General features: G+C 42.8%; 1 protein-coding gene across 15 annotated transcripts in view; it reads left to right on the forward strand.

Moving 5' to 3' along the window:
* Window positions 1–484: 484 nt before the first annotated feature.
* MYT1L (myelin transcription factor 1 like) overlaps window positions 485–22,205 on the forward strand; it is a 427,147-nt gene continuing 405,426 nt past the window's right edge. For 2 of the 15 annotated variants that reach the window (XM_019435809.2, XM_053891205.1), the window contains exon 1: window positions 502–686. The gene's annotated coding sequence lies outside the window, so the exon portion shown is untranslated. Of the gene's footprint in view, window positions 783–831; window positions 918–5,467; window positions 5,878–6,933; window positions 7,145–7,270; window positions 7,417–7,468; window positions 7,636–22,205 lie in introns of those variants that run through there. The other 13 variants (XR_008418137.1, XM_053891207.1, XM_019435814.2 and 10 more) reach the window with 13 other exon arrangements.

Consider the following 22,205-nt stretch of genomic DNA (forward strand, 5'->3'; position numbering starts at 1 on the left):
TGTCATTCCATTACCAAACCACCCCCCTCCGATCACACACACACACACACACACACACACACACACATACATGCGAGCGCGCATTTCCACAGCATGCCTTGAAATTCTAGTTTTCTTCATGGTCAGTGCAAACTGCAGTGTGTGTGTGTGTGTGTGTGTGTGTGTGTGTGTGTGTTTACCTGGTAACTAGCTGGGGTGGTACACCTGATTTAGCTGGAGACTTTGATTTGTGGGATTGACAACCTTATTATGCAGTGAGCTTATTATTGATATTATTCTGCTCTCGGTTGCCATGGCCACCTTGTGAGAGACATTCAATTTTCTCTCTTCCATCATCATTATCTATGAGGCCATCTGTTGTGGAAAATGAATTCAGCCTCATTTGCATGACTGATAAGCAATTTTTTTTTTTATCTATTTAACAGAAGGTCATATGCCGGGGATTTGGAGCTCGTGAAAAAAAAAATGTGGAGGAAAAAAAAGCATATCGAGAGCATGAGTGGGAGTGTGTGCATCAGGGGACGCATGTGGAAGTGAAACAGATCCCTCAGGCCTGCGAGCCGATCGCACTGCATTTGTCAGTCCTGCCCGGGCGACATTTTTTCCCTAAGCTACCGCACACTAAGCAGTGAGAGAGCTTTCCTCGCAGTCTTCTTGAAGCCCCCTGATTTTTTTACTTATTGTTGGTGGGTGTATTTCATTTTATGCTTTATTCCCTGGACTATGGGTTATGATGTCAATATTCACTGGAGACAAAAAGCAACCTTTTCTGCATCTCGGTGGTAGGCATATTCCTCTCTTCCTTTCAGACCGGTGGTGGAAAGGGGTTTTCTTTTCTTTGGCTGTCTGTTGAGCCAGCACAGTTACCAGCAGTGAGTTTGTCTTGAACTTGTGAGCGGCTGTGGTCATGGCGTGAGGTATGTGGTCTTCGTGAGGTGAATTCTGTGGACTCGGTGGACAGCGGACGTGTTTCCGTGGTCCGGAGCCTCGTGCTGCAGTGTCCATTGTTTGCTCCTTTTTAAAGTTATTTTTACAGCATGGCTGGGAGCTGCAATGTTCCAGGTCTAGAGAGTGCGTAATCCACAGAAGTCTCTCTTTACGGCAAAATGGGTATTGAGATGCATGCCTTAACTGTGGTGTTGTTTATTTAAAAAAAAAAAAAAAAACAAACTTGCTGCATGACGATCCTTGGAGGATTTGCGGGCACTGAAGCCAGAACTTCACAGAGACTTTACTGGGTTACTTTACATTGCAAATAAAGCATAGCATTTTTACAGAGGCTGTTAAAACATGAGATGTCCTTGCTGTGATGTTACATTTGCCTAGATGGTAAGAAAGTTGGCTTATATTGTTTAAACTCAGAAACTCGAAGATTTTTAACTATAGCCTGAATGTTTGAAGTTCATAATGATGAAACATTATTTCAATTATAACAGAAATATGTCTTCTAAAGCAACTTAAATTAATAAACTGGAAGTTCAAACTGCACACTTTAATTTCAAGATAGGTCACAATAAAGAAATAAATATATATGCAAATATTCACATGATAGTTATTTATTCAAAATATAGAGCACTGATTTTGAAGTTAGTATGAAACTAGCCATGACAATTTTTTATGTTACCAACACTATATAATCTATAGAATTTTTAAGTTATTTATTTACTTAGGGTAAAAATATTTTTATAGGAGCTTTTTGGCTTAAGTGTATTTTACTGCACAAAATTAACTTCATAGAGAAAAGCACCCTACCACCACCCTTATAGGCATAAGGGGGTCTTTCTAATTGTTCAAGTTCATAAAAGTTATGTTGCTTTCTAACTGATACAGATAAAAATGTGATCACCTTTAAAAAAATGGTTTGCACAGTATTCCTTTTTGAAAAACAGTTCCATTGCATTCCTGTAAGTTTTCACCTCTCAAAAACTTTGAATACAAAATGTTGATTGTATATTACATGCACTACCAAGTGACACATTCTAGAAAAATGGAAGTTTATTTTTTCTAATTGATGTGGAAGAAAGTGTATTATTCTATGATCTTGAGTACAATAAAGGTGGTTAAAGTTCTCCTTAAAGTTGAACTGTGGTTACATATTTTCTGTATTAGAGACAATAGACCATGGCTGATGTGTTTGTAAGATAGTTTTTTACTTGATGGCACTTCTTTTAAAACTCTTGCTACAGTAGCACGGACTACTCATAGACACCAGCGGCTGTTATATAATCCTTCCTTTTTAAATCAGCCATTTTTTAAATATATTTTAGCTTGAGTATTAGAGAAATGACTTCATTTTAAATATTAATTTCACACTTAGAAAGTTCAAAACAACAAAAGCCTGATAGTTTGTGAGAATTATTTAACGTGACATCACTTTTCTCAGGGGACTGTAGTTAAAGCACAGTAGCGTGATACCTGGATCTGTATTATAAGATGAAGGATTATGCTGTTGCCTTTTGATCAGTACATGTAGCCTTCAGATTTGTAAAGCAGAATTGTCAACTTCTGAGAAACCTAGGAGGTAGCATAGTTGATTTTTCCCTCCCCCCCCCCCAAAAAAAAGTTAATTACCAATCTTGGTTGGATTCTTCCTTGCCTCCCTGACATTTGACTGCTGCTAATTCACTGATTAATCTCATTAATGTGATTATAGTGGGATTTGGAGCTGGCTGCCATTGTTCTGTAGACAGTGCTATTCAGCCTGAGCACTTTGCCACCTCATTCAGTTTTGCTGTGATTTTTCAAAGGCTGGTTGAGTGAGCTATTGTGAGCAAGGCTCCTCTCCCTTTCCCTTTCAGCACCGGGAGCTGTCCGCTGCTGATAGCAATTACATTCAGCGGTGACTGACTTCCTACTAGTTTACTGGCAATGTGAAAATGGCTTACTTTCATCACCTTAATGATTGTGCTCCTTGAGGAAGAAGCAGGAGCAGCCTTTACGGTCACAATTGGGTGTTCTGAAGATGGTGGCAGAAAGGATATGCAATCTCAGTATTTTATTTTGCACATAAAAATTTTACCCTACTTTCCAAATCACCAAACATGATTTCATTAGAATTACGTGCATATGTACACTGTGAGTGGAAAAACTATAAACACTAGGTAGACATGTTTTTTCAAGTGGAAAATATTTTTGTGATAGAAATTTATGTAATAATTGATAAAATTTTATTTTCGGAACCATGAACTAGGATTATCAAGATGAACCAGTAAGGCAATAAATAACTGCACGTAAAACATAAATTTCAACTTCTCTTGAGCTAAACTTGCATCGTCCAGTAAAACTTAGGCTGATTTCATACATGTGAAGCTGACATCAAAGTTGAAGGCCCAATAATTTGTGACCGTGGATGTGTGATGTACCAAAATCCCTGAAGGAATGAAAGCACCTAATTTCCTTTTGGGTTATAAAAACAGCACAAGCATGATTTTAGGAAAATGTGAGCATTTTTAGAAAAGGAGCCTCTTCAGTGTATGGTTTTCATTGTTCCTGATGTGTTTTCACATAGCTTATTTATTTTTTACTGTCTTGAAAATATTTATGTTTCATGGCTTACTACTGAATGCACCTGATGTTTTATGTCTGTTTTCTATGCCAATTTTCAATACATTAGGGAGAAGAAATAACTTATTTTTGCAACTTCAAGGTTTTTTGAAGTTTCTCTATTCGTTAAAACTATACTTGAAATTTAGAGTCAGTAATATGACTATTTGTTGATTTGCTTTTAGAAACACCTCACATGTGTGATTTAAAAATCCAAACCAGTCCTCTGTGAAAAAATTATTCTGTTGCCTAAATAATATTTTCAGAGTCATGTGGGTAGATTTCCAACTCTACCTGTAAGATAATCTAATTTGAGGGAGAGGTATTGTTTAAGAAACACAGTATATCACCTAAAATACTTTGTTCACTTATTTCATATTTTAATGGCTATCTTTTCAACTTCAAACAACTTAACATTTTAATTACCCTTAAATATTTTATATCAAGAAACCCACTTAGTGTACTAAGAGGGATTAGCAAGGCGCTTTTCGGTAAAGACCGCCCTGCCCTGACATTGAAGTGTGGCCCATCTGGCTGTCCCCTTGAGTTCAGGGCTACAATTCCAATCAATAACCAGGTTTTCAACTGCATCTACTACCTAGCCATAAAGTCTGCCTTCACACAAAGTCCCACCAGAAGTCTGTCCAGGAAGCAAATGAATGCAGATTCAGAAAAAAAGATCTTTATTTCTGGTAAATTCTTACAATCAAATTACTTCATATCATAATTTCATTGCAATAGTATTATTTGTTTTCTTACTTTCAAATTTTTAAAAGGGCCCTTTTCACAAATGTCTTCTTTTTGTTTTCTTTGAAAATATGTGTAGCATTCCTTAGAAAGGAGTAACAGAGGCTAAACTTGAACAAGACTTGCAAATGATTAACATATTTTTCAGCACGCCAGCTAAGTTTCATCAAACCACATTCTTTACCACAACCCTACACCTGGCACTGATCTATGTTTATTCCAAATTAAACTAAAGAGAAAAGATATTACAAACTTTAAGTTGTGTGTGTGCATAAAATTATTTTTTAAATTCTATTTTGCACTGGTGGGGGTAAATTGTATCCAAATATTATGTGTGACTGATATTTAAAGAAAGGATATTTTTTTTAAATTGGCACATACCACAAATTAGAAATCTTGTCTACAATGATCATAACTTGTACAAGAAATAATATTAAACTCTCTACTTTTGTAGTAATCTATTGTATGATTTTTCTGATATCAGATTATTTTAAGGTAGCAGCTATACATTTTCCATGAGTAGGCTGTATTTCAATGCAACATGGTTTCATTTTGGAGTATGCTTTGTGTCCTGTCCTCTCTCTCCCTCTCTCTCTCTCTCTCTCTCTCCCTCCCTCCCTCTCCCTGCCTCTCCCTCTCCCTCCCTCTCCCCCTCCCTCTCCCCCTCCCTCTTCCTCTCTCTGTAACTCTGTTCCTGTTTGTCTGTTTTTGCCTCCCTCTCTTCTCTCTGTGTCTCTTTCACACCTGCATTGTTCAAGCATACACAATGATTTTTCTATGCCTGTTTTCACAATGAAACTGTTTTAAGCTTTGACATCATAATGAGTCCTCAGGGTATCTGTAGAAGTAATCAGAGATGGCAGAGAAAATGTAAGCCAGGTGTTATAAAAGTAGGAAGAACGCACAAATGCCTATTTATTATGTGAAGAAATACTGATAAGCATTGCTGTGTCGGGCTGTTCTCTTGGAAATTTTTTCCTAAAATGTATCTCTTTAAAAAAAAATCCTTACTCCCCACGTGGTGATTATTGGAAAAGTTGGGAGGGGGAGGAAAATATTTTAGTCTCAGTGAAAGGGGTGTTGTGCTGTGAGAAGGCAGAATGGTACAGGATATTCTCCTAAAGCATCTCTAGCTCTCGCACTGCAGTGATTTCCAGCAGGGCTGGGTGGGAAGAGAACTGTAGCCTGTGTAGGAACCAGTGTGTCTGGTCTCAACACGTCAGGCAAGAGGCTCGGGCTTCAGGGGAATCACCTCTGAAAGCTGGAATAAGGTGTTCTTGGGAACTTCAGACTTCTGCGCTGCCCACCCCCCACCCCCACCCCGACGGAAGCCACAGTCAGCATTGTGTTCTGTGGAAAGCCTGCAGAGGTTTATCACTGGTGGTGGTTCTGCCCCAGACTCTCCGTCTACACAGTGAGCTGACAGTGACAGCGCTGGAGGGTAGGGGCGGATGGAGCGGGGATGTATAGGGAGACGCGATCAACACGTGCCATGGGCTCTCCACAGCAGAAATAGCCCTGCATGTGTAGAGAAATAGACTGCGGAACGGGATCTCTCTCGATGGCCACCAACTCTTCTGCGAAAAGGTATCGCTTTCTCTCTATTTCAAGGCTGCATATGATTTATCTGCTTGTTGCAACTTCCAGCTCTTTAGAATCATTTCATCTGATCTCCCCAGCAAATGGTTGTTTCCCTCCCTACCTGTCGTCAGTTCTTATTTGATGACAGATCACAGCACTTCTTAAAATCGCCTGGTTTGGTGTGCAAATGAGCCAAGAACGGGCTCCTTCTCCAAGAGAGCTAGACCTCCGGTATCACATCATCGTGGGCAGGCCCCCAGATACCTGTGTGCTGCTGGGTTGTCATTAAACAGAAGTCTGTGTCTGCAAGGCTAGCGTCCAGGGGGAGGAGTGGGAGGTGCTAAGTAGCCTTTGTGATTTAATGTGGACTTTCGTAGTGGTGAGTGTTATAACAGAGGTCTGCAGACAGCGCGGTGGTATAGTTACTGCTGGACTAAAGCTTTATTGCTTGACCCAAGAAGCCATCTATAAAATCAGCACTTTTTTTTTTTTACCGGAAAAATGCTAATGAAAGTCATATATCTATGTTCCTTTCCGTATTTTGAAATCGTATCTGGTCTTGCCTTTGCGGATCAAACTTTCTCTGATATTTTTTTTCCCTTCGAGCAATACCGAGAGATGGATGATGTTTGAACTTTCTTGGAGAGATAGTTTTATGTCTTTTGTTTTAAAAGAAAGTGATAAAAGGAGCTGGTAGTGAGGCAGAACCCAGTGTGGTTGGCAACCCCAGGGACGGCTAAGACTCAGTTCCAGTAAAGTCTTGTGTAACTGCTCTTCCCCTTTTGCGGTCCAGCACAGGCTTCGGAACCTCGTTCTGTTTTGTTTGGATGCTAGGCACTCGCACCATGTGAAACACTGCAGGTCTGGCTGACTCCGCGAGACTCCTTTGGCCACAGTGTGAATCCACCATAACATCAATGACGGGAGGTGGGGGGTGTTTTTAGACACACTGCCTCCCGGGTGACTGTTCCCGGCCTGCCTCTGGTATTCACAGTTCCCATCTATTACAGTGAATACGGCTCTGCACATGATACCCATTCTGCTCCGGAGATTTAGGGGCCTGTGGGTACAATGTAAGAAACATACAGCACGCATCCCCAATCTTGTCTGACTGTGTTGCAAGCTTCATAAACAGGAAGGTTAGAAATGACTGGTTGAAGCCACAGCTATCCCTTGAAACATACCTAGCGCAGCGCTGAAGTCCCCTCCCCGGGCTAGGATTTGGGGAAATGGATATGTTTGGTAGTTCTTAGAGGATGCAGCCCGACACAGGGTAAGTCAGCGGCGTGCTGGTGGTGCTGTGCGGCCATGGCCTCCCCGGGAGCCCCGCTCGGCACGCGCGACAGCCTGGCCGGCGTTTAGTGGTGTCAACTTATTAATTTCCATCTTCGACTTCAGGCCTGTTAGTTTCCTGTCTGAAAGCATTATTACTTTTGTCCATGTGGCAAAATAATTAGCATACAGATGAGCAGTGGCCCGGCGTCTGAGCGCCGGCAGAGGGAAGATGTGCAGTGGAAAGTTGATTGGATGAACGCGGAACAAATGGTAGGCGTTGAGGAGCCCCGCAAGAGTTCTGGGGCCGTGGAGCGGGGTGCGGGCTTTTCCGGGTGAGTCCCCGACATGGAAGGCAGGGTGGCTGCCGTGGGGACGGCTGCCTGCCAGACGCCGGCCTAGCCGAAGCGGCCGGGGGCTGCAGCCACAGATCATGCGTCTGGACCGCTCTGTTTTGCGATGCTCCAGGTTTCTCTTTGATGGTCCCTGCAGGTAAATATGTCCTGTCCTCCTTGTTGTTTCCAGAGCGGTGGCTCTGCTTCCCAAAGTGGAGCAAAGTTCAACTCCTCCTGGTCAGTAACAAAAGAACAGTCATTTGCTGCTGGTTTGGGGTGGATGCTCCATCCATCTTCCCGTGCCTGGGTCTGGAGTGAAAATTCCCCGTTTAGAGATTCCTGTGCTCAGAAACGTACAGCAGCCATTATTCAAGGTGTTTAATTAATATTTGCCGGAACAGTGTCTCCAGGCCAGTAAAATTCGCGAACGTTGTTTCAGGTGAAGCCCAGACAGAATTAGTTTTGACTGGTGTATATTTTTCCTGGCTGGGAAGGGGATTTTAGCCAATTTAACCAGCAACTTACTGGAGATTGTGGAAACCGAACTCAAGTTTCTATTGATCTGTACGATCCATAGATAGGAAATATAAAAATCAGCACAGCCTCTGATCCTTTCCGTTCTTTCCGGGGGAAAGAAAAATTGGAAGCTGGTTTTACAAACCAGTCTCCTGAGTTGGGAAATAACGGTAAGCCTGCTGGAACCCCAGTTCTCCATTGTCACCAGTGACACACATTTCTTATATAATTCTCTGGCTTTAAGACTGCAGTATGGGTGTTTCAGTGTCTAGTTAAATATACTTCCTTCTCCGGGAATTCACTGATAAATAGTTCTCTCTTGTTTTCATAATTTCTACTCTCCTTAAAAGGTAAGGTTTTCATTTTCACTGACCTAATTATTTCGCGTGTTTCTAAGGTGGAACTTAAGTAGGAATTGTTACCCTCAAATCGTCTATTGACAGTTTCTTAAATATATCACATCACTTCGTGATTCTAGTTTGCTTTTATTTTTAGGCTTTCTTTTCCTTTTCTTTCTTTCTTTCTTTCTTTCTTTCTTTCTTTCTTTTCTTTCTTTTTGAAAGAGTTGCTTCACTTTATTTAGCTGTTTGCTTTAGACAATGACAGCAACCATTTGACAGAAAATGCAACTTTTTGGAGGGTCATTTCTTGTGTTTTAAAAAAAAACTCTGCCTTTCCGAAAAAAGAGAAAACTCTCTCCAGCAAACCTCAACCTCAACCTCAAACACAAGGTATCGGAAAACATATTAACCCTTTGTGGGAAGCTCCTGCCTGACGTTTGGCTTTGACCATTTTCTCCTCGTGCTGCAAGTTTCTGAATACTCACACTGAGCTGTTTATCCATTTACTTTTTGCATAATAGACGGATCCTGTATTTTTGCATCTATGAATACATATTATAATTTTTTTCAATTTTATTTCTCAATTTGCTGGTAAACAAGAATGAGAAAACAGTTGACTTTTTTTATTTAACTCAGCAGTATTGAACAGCAAATTGTTCTCAGATTCCTGAATCTTAGCTAGAGGAAGGAAATATTTGTTCTTTTTCCATGCTAGATTTTATCTAAGCATTGAGCCAAGCTTTCTGTGATCAAAATGACTCCTTGTAGTTTGATGACAGGTTATAACTTTCTTGGGGCAAAACATGAGCATTAGTTTTTGCTCTCAATGTGTCCATTTACTAACAGAAGGGGACACTGTGTGTCACCTACCAGTGTCTTCCTTTGTGCCCGGCTGGGTCTCAGAGTTGTAGCCCAGCTTGTTTTAAGGGCCAAAATTATGTCATATGAGTTTCCACTTGACAGACTCACTTTATGCCACTATCTGTCACATTAGCTCTCAGGCACCGTGGGGTTGGGAAGGGCTTGCCTTCAAAGACAATGAAAGAATAAAAGGTCCCACAGCTAGAAATATGGTGATGTGCACCTGCCTGGAAATGTGATTTCTAAGGGAATCTTTCTTGCTTCCCTCCTTCTTTCCTTTCTTGTTTCCTTTCTTGTTTCCTTCCTTCCTTCCTTCTTTCCTTCCTTCCTTCCTTTCTTCCTTCCTTCCTTTTTTCCTTCCTTCCTTCCTTCCTTCCTCCCTCTTAAATTTTTTTTGGTTTACCTCTACGGTTGGAGATCAACTTTGGAAAGAAAAGCAGCTTTCCATAGCAAATTTTTAAAGCAACGAGTGAGATGCCAAAACATTAGTGAAAGATCAGGCCCTCTCTGCCTCGCTGAGGAGGAGTGGTTGGTGCACGGGCAGCGGTGTGCCCTGAGGGGTCCGCTCTGCCTCAGGTGAAAGGGCCAGTCTCTGCCAGGGATCCCACTGATTGTGCATGAACATGGTGTAAATATTTTTCTTTCAAGAGCTTGTTTTTGGCCTTATTTCTTTAACATTGTATACTACGATGTATTTTTGCACTCCCAGGAGTACTCAATTAATCTCTTCAAGGGTTTTGTGAGTGAGCATGTGTATGTGTTTCTAAACCGCCGATATGACAGTGCTCTGTGCAAGCTGAAAGCCCTTGAGCCATTGGGTTAATATGTGCGCCTTGTCAACCTGCTTTGGATATATTTGTGCACCCATCAATAGAGCTGCAAGGAACTTTATGGCTCAATATTACACACCGACTGCTTTTGGCTAAAGTCTGACAGCTCCAGTCTCAAATTGCTTTAGAGAGAATGTCCTTAAGCTTACTGGACATTCGCTTGAGATATTTTCAGGTTTGGAATGTCAGCTCTACATCTCTAAATCAAACAACTCGTGAATTAATAATTTATGAGGCGGGGGCTCTTTTTAGTACATTGACAAAGATGTTCGTTCTAGGATTTCTAGTTTCAAACCCTGTTTTGGGTGGTATCTTCGTGCCATATCTCAACATAGACTCGTGGTGTATTTGGATGGCCCTCAACAGAATGGCTTTCTGAAGTCAGTATCACCTCCTGATCTCAGGGCCTACTGTACCACTCAGCCCTGAAAGGGATAGATAGTTCTTAGAGCCTGACTTCAAATCTGGCCCCATCCCCTGCCACCCGGGCACATGTATGCCACTAGCCTGTGCCATCTGAACAGAAGCTGAGAGCACAGAGCATTGTCGCCATGAAACAATGCTAGCCAGACTGGTTGTGGAAATAATCGAGTCTGCAGGGCACCCCATAGAGAGCCATCAAATCAAGTCTGCTCTGGAGCTGTCTGCTAGATTGTGAACATTCAGAAATCAATGCTGCATCTGCTAGTGGACCCTCTGGTTCACTGAAACTCCCACCTGCCTAATGCATCTGGGCAAGAGCTTTTCAGAAACCAGTTTCCTTCAGGATAAATTTAATACGTCTTGAGGGCCAGGCAGAAGCAAATTGATTCTATCTTTGCACCAGGAAAACTCATAAACATCTGTAAGAACACAGATTTTCCACAACCCCCGGATTAGGGGCTGCAATTTTGTGAAACAGCCCAAGCCTACTCCCTTCATACCTCATGCCAGCATGGCATTTTTTAATTAGGAAGTTGATTAAAAAGGGCACGGTAGACCACGGATGTATGGTCCTTTGGCATCCATCCAGCTGTTTGTTGTCTGGGTCGTGGAAGGTACTAATCACCAGTTGCAGGGAAGAGGGGGAAATCGTCACAAGCCTGAAGGGTGGGAAGGTGCAATTGCCCTGATGTGTGTGCTGATGGCAGTTGGTCATAGCTTTACCCATGTCAGCCTCTTCTGCAGACAGACTTGCTGGCCTCCTTTACGACACAGTGATCATTTGCACTTTGGACACATGCTGTAACTGGGTGTATTGCACTGAGAAATTCTGTGGTTCCGGTCACTCAGGAGTCAGTATGACAGGTCCTCATTTTTGCATTTTCCAAATACGAGTGTATGTTTGACCTCACATCCTGTAGTTTGGAGTGAATGGTGTTAGTCGCCAGTGAGGGTTGTGCTGTTTATCTTCCAGGGTAACTGGGTTTTTTCTTTTATTCTTGTTTCTTCTTCCTAAGGGAAATTCCTGTCTTCACTGGCTTTGTTTAGGGCTTGAAGTATATTACCAGAAGAATAAAATTTTATGCCTAATCGTAGTGTTCCTATGGCCAGTGTGGTGTGAATGAGTTCCATGATATCAATTTACCCCTACCCATCCCACATGTTGTGTTGTATGGGCACTTTCCCAAGCCCAAGTTCACCAAAGGAACAGAAAGAGACATCCTCAGGGAGCTCAGACAAGCCGCTGGCACCGAGGCCACCATGTCTGGGGCGGACATTAACTCAGGTCAAGATCAGGGGACACGACTTCCACCATGGGAATTTCAGCTGCTGGGGTCGTGATTCTTTCTTTTGTTCTTTCTCATGGACCCTACTTGCACATTTATCAATTATGTTCAGACTCTGCATTTTAGAAGAGTTTAGTCAACAGCCTAGCTAGAGTCAGTGACGAGGATGGGCAGCCTGGGGGCTCCCTCACCATCTTCTCCTGCAAGAAAAAAACATCAAAGTCGGTGTTGGGAATTGCAGGCATTGGCTCCTGAAACTCAGCTGCCCCTTCCTTCTTACCACTTGACTGAACACCTCATACAACGTGCACGCACTGAGCACCTAGTATGTCAAAAGAGCCAAAGAGGTGGAGATGACAGTTAAACTTCTGACCCACAGTGTTTCAGGGTGTGTGCGTGTGTGCGTGTGTGTGTGCGTGTGCGCACACACACACACATTTTAGTAAGTGTATATTCATGTATAATCTGTAAAATAAATATATAAATAGCTAATATTTTATATATTACATTTGCACAACATATATGTTATGTTACATATACATAATATGTTATAGATTATATTTATAGATTATATACAAATATATACTTACTTTAAATAAGTGTGAATATACATATTTTTTTAAATATATATATTTCTGATAAAGGGCAGTCACAATTTCTTCCAGATCTACTTTCCCTTGAATGTTTTGAAATAGAGTAAACCACTATTCCGACTTAATGGTACAAGTGGAGTAAACACTGAGGTCCCTTCCTTAGATGATTAACACTTCAGGGGTCTGGGTGGTCATTCTGAGACTTAGCTCTCAATTACATAGCATTATATAATCACATTTCTTTACTTAATTAAATCTATGATTTGAGTTTATCACCTTCTTACACAAATCTAGAGCTCAAGATTTGGACTTTGTGTGGGTTCTGCGTCCTTGGTCCTCACTCATCAGATTTCTAGGTTGACATCAGCCATCCTGTTATGGTGTGTGCAGTTAGGATGGAAACAAGTCTCTGCTTACCTGGGAATGCACGAAACAGTGAGCAAAATGCTGTTTTGAGGAAAGAGTGCTGGCAAATGTCAGCTGTCTGATTTGCAGTTTCTGAACATCTCAAAGCTGTTGATCCCAGAGATCAACAACAGAAAGTTTGAGTAGAGCGTGGTTAAGCCCCGGATTAGCGGCCGGGACCCAACCTCCCAAACAAACAGGAAGCTCCCCTGGTCCTACTTTCTCACCTCTGGCTTCCTCTGTGACATCAGCAGCCGGCACCACGCCAGCAGCGAGCCGGGCCCGGCTTGGTCATCCGCGGGCTCCCCACTGGCTGAAGAGGCATCAGAAAGAGGACAGGACAGTTCAAATTGGAAACTGGTCATGCATTTCCGACCATTCAGATGACTCCCTGCCACATTTCCACTGAGTCAGACCTGACTGAACATACCTATCTGTTCAGAATTAAGAATCCATGATTAAACCCTACCAAAGAAAAGTAAGATTAGAAGTAGTGTTTTTATGGTCTCTCGGAGTCTGGGAATTTGAGTAACTCAGTCTCTGCAAAGCTGCATGTCTTTGCTTAAAAACAGAAGTCAGGGGTTACACGAAGCAGGACGTGCTGGTGGATGCTGGACACTTGTGTGTAACAGGAGGGGAATCTTAATAGTTGGCTCTGGGAAATTGCAGACTAATTTATGACTTGTTCCTTGGTTAACATGGCACATTTTGTACAGAATTAACCCTTGGAATTTTCCACTGAGTTTGTGTTCTAAATCTATCAGTATCTTTTGTTGTTCTTTTCCTAATCCCAGGAATAAGGGTGGAGGTAGTTTCACTGCCCAAATGTTTTGGTTTTTGGTTTTTGGTTTTGTTTTTTTTTTTTAGTTAATATGCTGTTACTGGGGTTGTGTTAGCTCAAAAACAACCCTTTTCCCTAAGAGACCCACACCCGAAGTGCAAGCCAAGAAATGTTGTGTCTGTTCTCCAGGGAGGAGCTAACACACCTGTTTACAAATGGGCTGTGCCACCTGTTCATCTACTTTTAAAGTTAATGATCAAAACAGTACCCGATCAAGGGGTCACTGTGACAGGGAAGGCTGTCCCATTTGTGAGATTACAGGGGACCCCTCGTTCCTCATCCATAACATTGCATATGCTTTAAATTTTGCAAAAGTTGGAAAATACACTCAGCCTGTGACGAATACTCCACATCTTGGGTATTGACAATCCAGGGTTAGATGCCGGATGCGTGTTAGGAGCATATGTACTTTACAGCTTCAAAATCCAACACGTGCAGATTGAATCATTTGTTGTAGCATAAGCATATTCCTGAGATGTGATGTTAGACAATCAACGTTAGAAAAATGGGTCTCTCTCTCTCTCTCTCTCTTAAAAACATTCAGTGTGGCATCTCCACTTGCTTCATCCTTCCTTCAACATGGCCCCACGTCTATGCCCTTCTTCCCACTTAGATTCTCTCTGACTGGGGACTGTGCTCAATGGGGCCACTGACTGTCACTTTGGTGCAACACCATCACTGCTGGCTCGTGTCCCTGGATTTTCAGTTAGCAAAGGACAGGATCAGGAAGGCCAGGAATGGATTCCTTGACTGCTTTTGGAGGCTCTTCCAGAGATAGACATGCCCTGCTGGTTTGATCGTAGCAGTTATGTTGCACACCTTGTACAAGCTTCTGAGGAATCCCTCAATCTATTGAAAATGGCCAATGACACTAGGAAACTTCTCTTTCCAATTAGCTTCTTGGAGGGGATTTTCACCAAATATTATCCACTGTAGTCATCTTTTCTTTTCTTTTTTGTCCTCTTTATTTTCTCAGCGAGATTTCTTTGTCCATAGCCAACCTAGATAGTAACAGACAGCCCATGTGTGTCTTGGTGGGGTGGGAGGACCTCATCTCAGTTCACCTTCCTGATGATTTGGGGATGACTTTGAATAGGTCATTCCAGCGTTCTGGGTCCCAGAATCCTGGCTTCACATGAGGGGAGTGAACTCTGTCATTTCTCAGCTCCTTCCCCTTCTAACATTCTGTAATGGTGTTTGCCATTCTCATGCACAGCCTGCTCCGGGAAGGTGTCGCTGCAGGGTGATGGGGCTCCGCGCTTGTGGCAGTGCCCCTGACAGAGGGCAGCACCTCCCAGTCCTTGTCTGGGGTGCTGTTGCGGAGAAGAGCAGGAAGCAAGCCTAACACCAGCACCCTGGAAAATTTAGAGGAGGCATTATTTTTGATTGATGGGTCTAATCAAGGACTGCCAAGGTCAGCTGAATTTTCCCAGAACTCATCCAATCAAACTTCTTGATCATCTTGAAAAACCACTGGATCTTGTGTGAAACTCAAATGTGTAGCTGAAAACTAACTCTAAGTTGTTTTATCTCTTGATTTTATCCATATTGTGACTATGGTCTTATTTTACTTTGGCAAGAATTCTCTTCTGGCCATTATAGCGGGTGAGTTGTCCTGAGAAGATTCACAGAAATGTACGTGCTGTCGTGGCTCTGTCATTCCTGCTTTGTTTCTCTTGACTCCATCGGATTGTGGTGGATCTTCTTCACCTGTCATGATGGAGGAAGGGCAGTGTCTGCAGTTCATATCACTAGGCTTGATGCTTAAGGACACGGACCCATTGGCTTTATGTCTCGCCTTTCCTTTCTGGAAGCAGTGTTTACATAGTAGTAACAGCCAGGGAAAAGCAGCCTAATCAGAACACATTTATAGCAGCTAAAATGTGTTACACAACCCATGTCCTACTTCTGGTACCCTGAAGCACCCAGAACGACACACAAGATCTTGTGGGTCCAGACGAACACTGGGTTTTTACCACCGTGCCCCATGGCACGTGATCTTCCCCAGCTCAAAAGAGTCCTCACAAAATCCTGGTAGAGTATACAGGAACATTAAACCTTCATGGGAAGGGAAATAAGAGAAACCAAGCCCATGGGCGAGGTTAGACAGCTCACCCTGTGCACACCTCAAACAGATTCCTCACCAGCTCACAGAAGCCGTTCCAGCCTCTCCAGATGTCTCGTACCAAAGAACTTCCTTGGGGAAAATTCAACGGAAGATGTGTCCCACTTAATAAAACAATCCACTCTTTCAAGAGCTCAAAATGTGGAACTTCTAAGTTTTGGGCAGTGTTTCTCACACCAGAAGCAGTGGAGAAACGCCATGAAGGAAAGTCAGTGTGGGCATGCAGGGAAAGGGCAGTGGACACAGGCACGGAGAGATAGGAAGTGAAAGGAAGAGGAGATTAAAAAAAGGGGGGAGAAACGCACAGGCAGTGGAGACATGCCAAGAAGCACAGCTCAGCTCTTTGCAGCTCAGTCTTAAAGTGGGACATCGTACAGCTAAACCAACCAGCAAAGTCATACTTGCACAGGACCAAAAGTTCAGGAGTGATTCTTTAAAAGTTTCTTATTTATTTGTTTTGAATATCTGTTTTGAGCATGAGTGGGGGAAGGGCAGAGAGAGGGAGAGAGAATCCTAAGCAGGCTTCACACTCATCACAGAGCCTGATGCAGGGCTTGACCCCATGACCCTGGGATCCCAAGACCCTGATCAAGAGTCGGACACTTAACTGACTGGGCTACCGAAGCACCCTAAAAAGTTCAGTGGGTTAAGTGACAAGCACCATTCCCCTCTTCATACAAATCCAAACTGTTTATATATTATATTGAAATACCAATGAAAATAGACTGCCAGGTTTTGGCTATAATAACCAGGTTATAATAACCTAACACTTAGCTACCAAATGTGCCACACTGACTGCTTTACTTATGAACTATATCATGTAAAACCCACAAGAATCTATAGTATTGTAGGTATTCTTATTAGCTCCATAATCATAAGAAGCAAAATAGCATATTCATGAAAGAATTCAGATTATTAAAGATATATACCGTTTAAGAAAACAAATCACCAAGTGCAAAGCTTTTTATTACACAAGAGTGGAATTGATGGCTCCCTGGATGTGCAAGTTAGCACTTGTTCTGGCTGATGGTTAATAGCTTTAAGTAGACCCAGCACTTCTTTACTGAATGTCTATAGGGGCAAGCACTGAACTAGGGGTGCAGCATAGTCCTTGCCCTTATGAGCTGAAAATCTGGGGGTGCCTGGGTGGTTTACTAGGTTAAACAGCCGACTCTTGATCTCAGCTCAGGTCATGATCTCATGGCTCATGGGATCGAGCTTGAAGTTGGGCTCTGCACTGAGCCTGCTTGGCATTCTCTCTCTCTCTCTCTCTCTCTCTCTGCCCCTCCCCCATGCTCTTACTTGCTCTTTCTTTCTCTCTCTCAAAATAAATAAATAAACTTAAAAAAATCTTAAATAAAATTAAAAAAATTAAAAACTAAAAATCTAGTTGAGGACACAAAATACAAATACAGACAAAGTTAAATAGCAACAAACACACAAAAATGTTCATGGACAATCAAGGGACCAGGAGAAACATTGCATGTTGCTTGGTGATCACCCACCTCGGTGGTGCAGAGGACCTGTGAGGAGAGTACAGAAAGATGTATGGGTCCTGTGGGCCACGTGGCCATTGGAACCTCATAAACAGGTCGCATTTGGACCTATTGTTGAAAACAAAAGTAATTTGGCTATGTGGGGAACAAGGAGAAGGCTTCCTGTATTAACATAAACATAGTGAAAGTACTAAAGACAGGTGATGCTCTGAATTGTTGTTACCCAGTGACATCTGACTGTGGTGGCTCATTTTGTTATGTTATGCATGGTCTGCACGTGATTTCCAGTGGCATCTGGGGACTTATACCTACAGATAAGTGGGTAGCAGTTCCATTTCAAAAATTAGTCATAGTTTGCTTTTTATTTTATTTTTTAAAGTTTATTTATTTATTTTGAGAGAGAGAGAGAGAGAGAGAGAGAGAGAGAACTTGAGCAGGGGAGGGCCAGAGAGAGAATCCCAAGCAGGCTCCACACCATCAGTGCAGAGCCCAACACGGGGTTCAGTCTCACAAATGGTGAGATCATGACCTGAGCCAAAACCAAGAGTCGGATGCTTAACTGACTGAGCCACCCAGGTGCCCCCATAGTGTGCTTTTTAAAAACTTTTCATAAATACATGCCATTTTATTTTATGATCTAAATATGTGACAATCTAGAGATTTATTGTTTTTCCTCAATGATTAACAAAAAGATTAATGACATTTAATCTTGTGGCATTTACAAATAATTCCATGAGACTAATCATAAAACTGTCTTAAAAAACATTCAAGGAAATAATGGGACTAGGTATTTCTTTTCTGCTCTAGAAATGTCCATGTGTGAGTAGGAATTTCTCTCTCTTTTCTTTTTCTCAGAGAAAGAGGTGTGTTGTAGAGATAAATATACGACGAACTCTATAACAGAGTGAGGGTTGAACCAGAAGTGTTTTTTATATTGTGAGTGAAGATAAGCCATTCGATTTAGGCTCTGATATGGCTTTCAAATTAATAATAACTTACTCCTTCTATATTAAGACTGAATGTAAACATGACTCACAGAATGTATAATATCTCCAAAAGTAACAATGCAAATGATGTCTCCCACTTCCTTTGTTTCAGGATAGAACCACAGCAAGGTTGCCGTTTGGCACTTTAAAGTAGATTTGGAGCTTTTCTACCAGTAAACGTTTCACTCCCATCCTGAAAGCTTCTCTAAGGTCCGCCATGGCCTCCAGTTGGGTCTTTCCCGTAATAGCTCTCTGAGCCTTTGTCCTCCTCACCCGTCCCCAACTTTCCCAAGAAATAGTTATTTCAAGCTAATTTACAAACTGAAATCGTGTTTCATTAAAGCCTCTCTGGGAGTGTCACACTTACTGCCCACCTTCAGATCTACTGTCTCGTGAGCTTTGGGCCCCAGCGGGGGGCTCAGCCCACAGTGACCACTGTGGCCACCTCCCCCAGACACAGCAGGTAGGATTGGAAAGAGCGTGCGTGAAGAGCCTGACAGCCAGGGGTTACACCTGATCTCCAGGTTCGTTTTTTATCAACCAAGATTTCCAGAAAGTAAAGTGCTGAATTTTATCAGTTTTGTGTTTCACAAAAGGACAAGACCACAGTAAAAATGTGCCACTTTCTCCCCGCTTTCTTCTCTGACATGTTGGAGATTTGTGCATGTGGGGCCCGAAGCCCTAATTCACATTTGCCCTGAAAGGAATATAAACATGTAAGTAACTGTTCAAGCTCCCAGTGCATCCCTGGTCCATTCCTTCCACATCTCCTTGATGCCCAGGCCAGTACCCACTGTTTCCTCTGCTGCATTTCCCCTTGTCAAGCAATGGGTCCTCGACCATTAACCAGGCTGCCAAGGAGCTAAGAAAAGCCCTTCTGTCTGTCTCTATTCTTCCCTCCTTCCCCTCAGCCTGCTCCTGACCAGGAACCCCCTCCCCCCCCCCGGATCCCTGTCCTCGGTGTCCCCCGTGTCCTCACGAGGCCTCCCACAGAGTTTGCATGACATGCCCTTCATTCAATGACTGTCCCCTTCTGTCATTGGGTACCCAGTACAGGCTTCATTTCTGTCTCTGTGGGCTCTAGAAATAGCAAGAATGGACACTGGGATGAAACTATCAAAAGAAGCTACTGGTGATGAAGACCCTTAGAAAACCTCAGACGTGCTATATTCCGGGGGGAAGGTGATGGGGGATACACTGCAGTCCTAGTTGTCAGTTGTCAAGAAGAGGAAACGAGCCAGTCAGACACCAGAGGGAGAAGCCACAGGAAGTGGAAAGGCTGGTCACACATGAAAGTGGGAAAAGAGTGGGAAAGGGAGGGGCCCAGAAGCTTGAACTGCTCCTGGGTGACTCTGCAGGCTTGGAACCCCAGCTCTTGTCTTGTGCTCATGTTTCCCCTTGATCCATCTTTCCTGAAAACTCCTTTTCTGACCCCCTACTCCGCCCGGTGAGTAAGGTAGCACCCCCACCCGTGGTCTAGAATTGCAGTCCGCACGGCCATCCATAAATCTGAGCTTGTTTGCAGCCGAGTGGCACCGTCACACACACAATTAGATCCTGCACTACTTGTAACTGAGCCTTATGATTCATATGCATTACAGGCTAAGACATGAGCTCACCCGAGGACCTAACTAATGCAAGGAAATGCACTTGGAATCCCAAATTCTTTGTGCACACGCCATTAATAAATTGAAGCTGCTGCACTGAGTTAGTGGTGCTCAGAAAGTTTTTGCTGGGCCAATTTGGTTAAGTAATCCCAGAACAAAGATCCAAGCTTTTTCTGGTAGAATAGGTCTGCTCCTGAACCCTTCACAACATGGCGTCTTGATGTCAATCTTAACACCTGAAGTAAATAGGCACACCGCATGTGTTTAATTGGGCTGGTCTGTCACAGGTAGGGGCAGAGGGCTTATTGTGCTTCCCCAGTTTGCCCAGCCACCCCCCACCCCAATCCAGGTGCCAGACCAGCAGGAGGATCGAAGGCACTAGGGGCGGAGGTGCTGGCTTCCCCTGAGTGAGCACAACTCTGGAACATCCAGTCACCCTGACTGCAACCTGACTGAGGCCCCCATGTGGTGTGCCACTGCTGCCTTTCCCTCATTGTCTAGATGATGATGTCTCCCTCATCCTCTAGATGATATTGTCTCCTCATTCTCTAGATGATGATGTCTCTCTCATTCTCTAGATGATGTTGTCTCCCTCATTCTCTAGATGATGTTGTCTCTTCATTCTCTAGATGATGTTGTCTCCTCATTCTCTAGATGATGATGTTGTCTCCTCATTCTCTACATGATGTTGTCTCTTCATTCTCTAGATGATGATGTTGTCTTCTCATTCTCTAGATGATGATGTTGTCTCCTCATTCTCTACATGATGTTGTCTCTTCATTCTCTAGATGATGATGTTGTCTTCTCATTCTCTAGATGATGATGTTGTCTACCTCATTCTCTAGATGATGTTGTCTCCCTCATTCTCTAGATGATGTTGTCTCTTCATTCTCTAGATGATGATGTCTCCCTCATTCTCTAGATGATGATGTTGTCTCCTCATTCTCTAGATGATGATGTTGTCTCCCTCATTCTCTACATGATGTTGTCTCCTCATTCTCTACATGATGTTGTTTCCCTCATTCTCTAGATGATGTTTTCTCCTCATTCTCTAGATGATGATGTTGTCTCCTCATTCTCTAGATGATGATGTTTCTCCCTCATTCTCTAGATGATGTCGTCTCCTCATTCTCTAGATGATATTGTCTCCTCGTTCTCTAGATGATGATATTGTCTCTTCATTCTCTAGACTATGTCGTCTCCCTCATTCTCTAGATGATGTTGTCTCCCTCATTCTCTATATGATGTCATTCCTTCATTCTCTAGATGATGTCGTCTCCTCATTCTCTAGATGATGTTATCTCCTCATTCTCTGGATAATGATGTTGTCTTCATTCTCTAGATGCTGTTGTCTCCTCATTCTCTAGATGATGATGTCTCTCTCATTCTCTAGATGATGTTGTCTCCCTCATTCTCTAGATGATGTTGTCTCTTCATTCTCTAGATGATGATGTCTCCCTCATTCTCTAGATGATGATGTTGTCTCCTCATTCTCTAGATGATGATGTTGTCTCCCTCATTCTCTACATGATGTTGTCTCCTCATTCTCTAGATGATATTGTCTCCTCGTTCTCTAGATGATGATATTGTCTCTTCATTCTCTAGATTATGTCGTCTCCCTCATTGTCTAGATGATGTTGTCTCCCTCATTCTGTAGATGATGTTGTCTCCCTTATTCTCTATATGATGTCATTCCTTCATTCTCTAGATGATGTCGTCTCCTCATTCTCTAGATGATGTTGTCTCCTCATTCTCTGGATGATGATGTTGTCTTCATTCTCTAGATGATGTTCTCTCCTCATTCTCTAGATGAAGTTGTTTCCCTCATTCTCTAGGTGATGTTGTCTAGTACTTCATTTACCTCCAGGAAGGCCTTTCTAGGGCTCTCACTTCTACTCATTCACAATCAGTTTTATTGTGCATCTCCATCTGGGGAGCCCTTTCTGTTACACAAGGTGAAGTGAGAATGTTTATCAGAAGAGGCAGAACGGTAATCTGACCCAGGCTACTCGGCCACATCCTTGTCCAGATACATCAGCTCTGAAGGCACAGGTCAGACACAAACGTGTGTGTGATGTGGTCTGGAGGAAACTGCAGTGTGGTCCACGTCTTCCTCCTCATGCTCCATCAGCTATGATTTACCTTCAGCCTCTTTTCTGATTCCTGTGGGATCTTGGTGATCAGGATCTTATGTTCCTCATTTGTCGCCTGCAGTCTTGATATCAGCTCCCACTGGCCCTGTGAAGATCAGGGGTCTGAGGGACCAAAACTGACAGTTAAGGGTGGAGAGGCATGAGAGGGGCTGTGTGCAGCTGGGATGACACATCAGCATCTGGCGGTTTAACCCAATGAGTACAGTGTGTTCACAGATCAGATGCAGTAGGGAGTTTCTTCTTTTTTCTATGGTTTTACCAATT

Source organism: Panthera pardus, unplaced genomic scaffold (genome assembly GCF_024362965.1).
Source record: "Panthera pardus isolate Hobbes unplaced genomic scaffold, ASM2436296v1 HiC_scaffold_26, whole genome shotgun sequence".
Classification (NCBI taxonomy): Eukaryota; Metazoa; Chordata; class Mammalia; order Carnivora; family Felidae; genus Panthera; species Panthera pardus.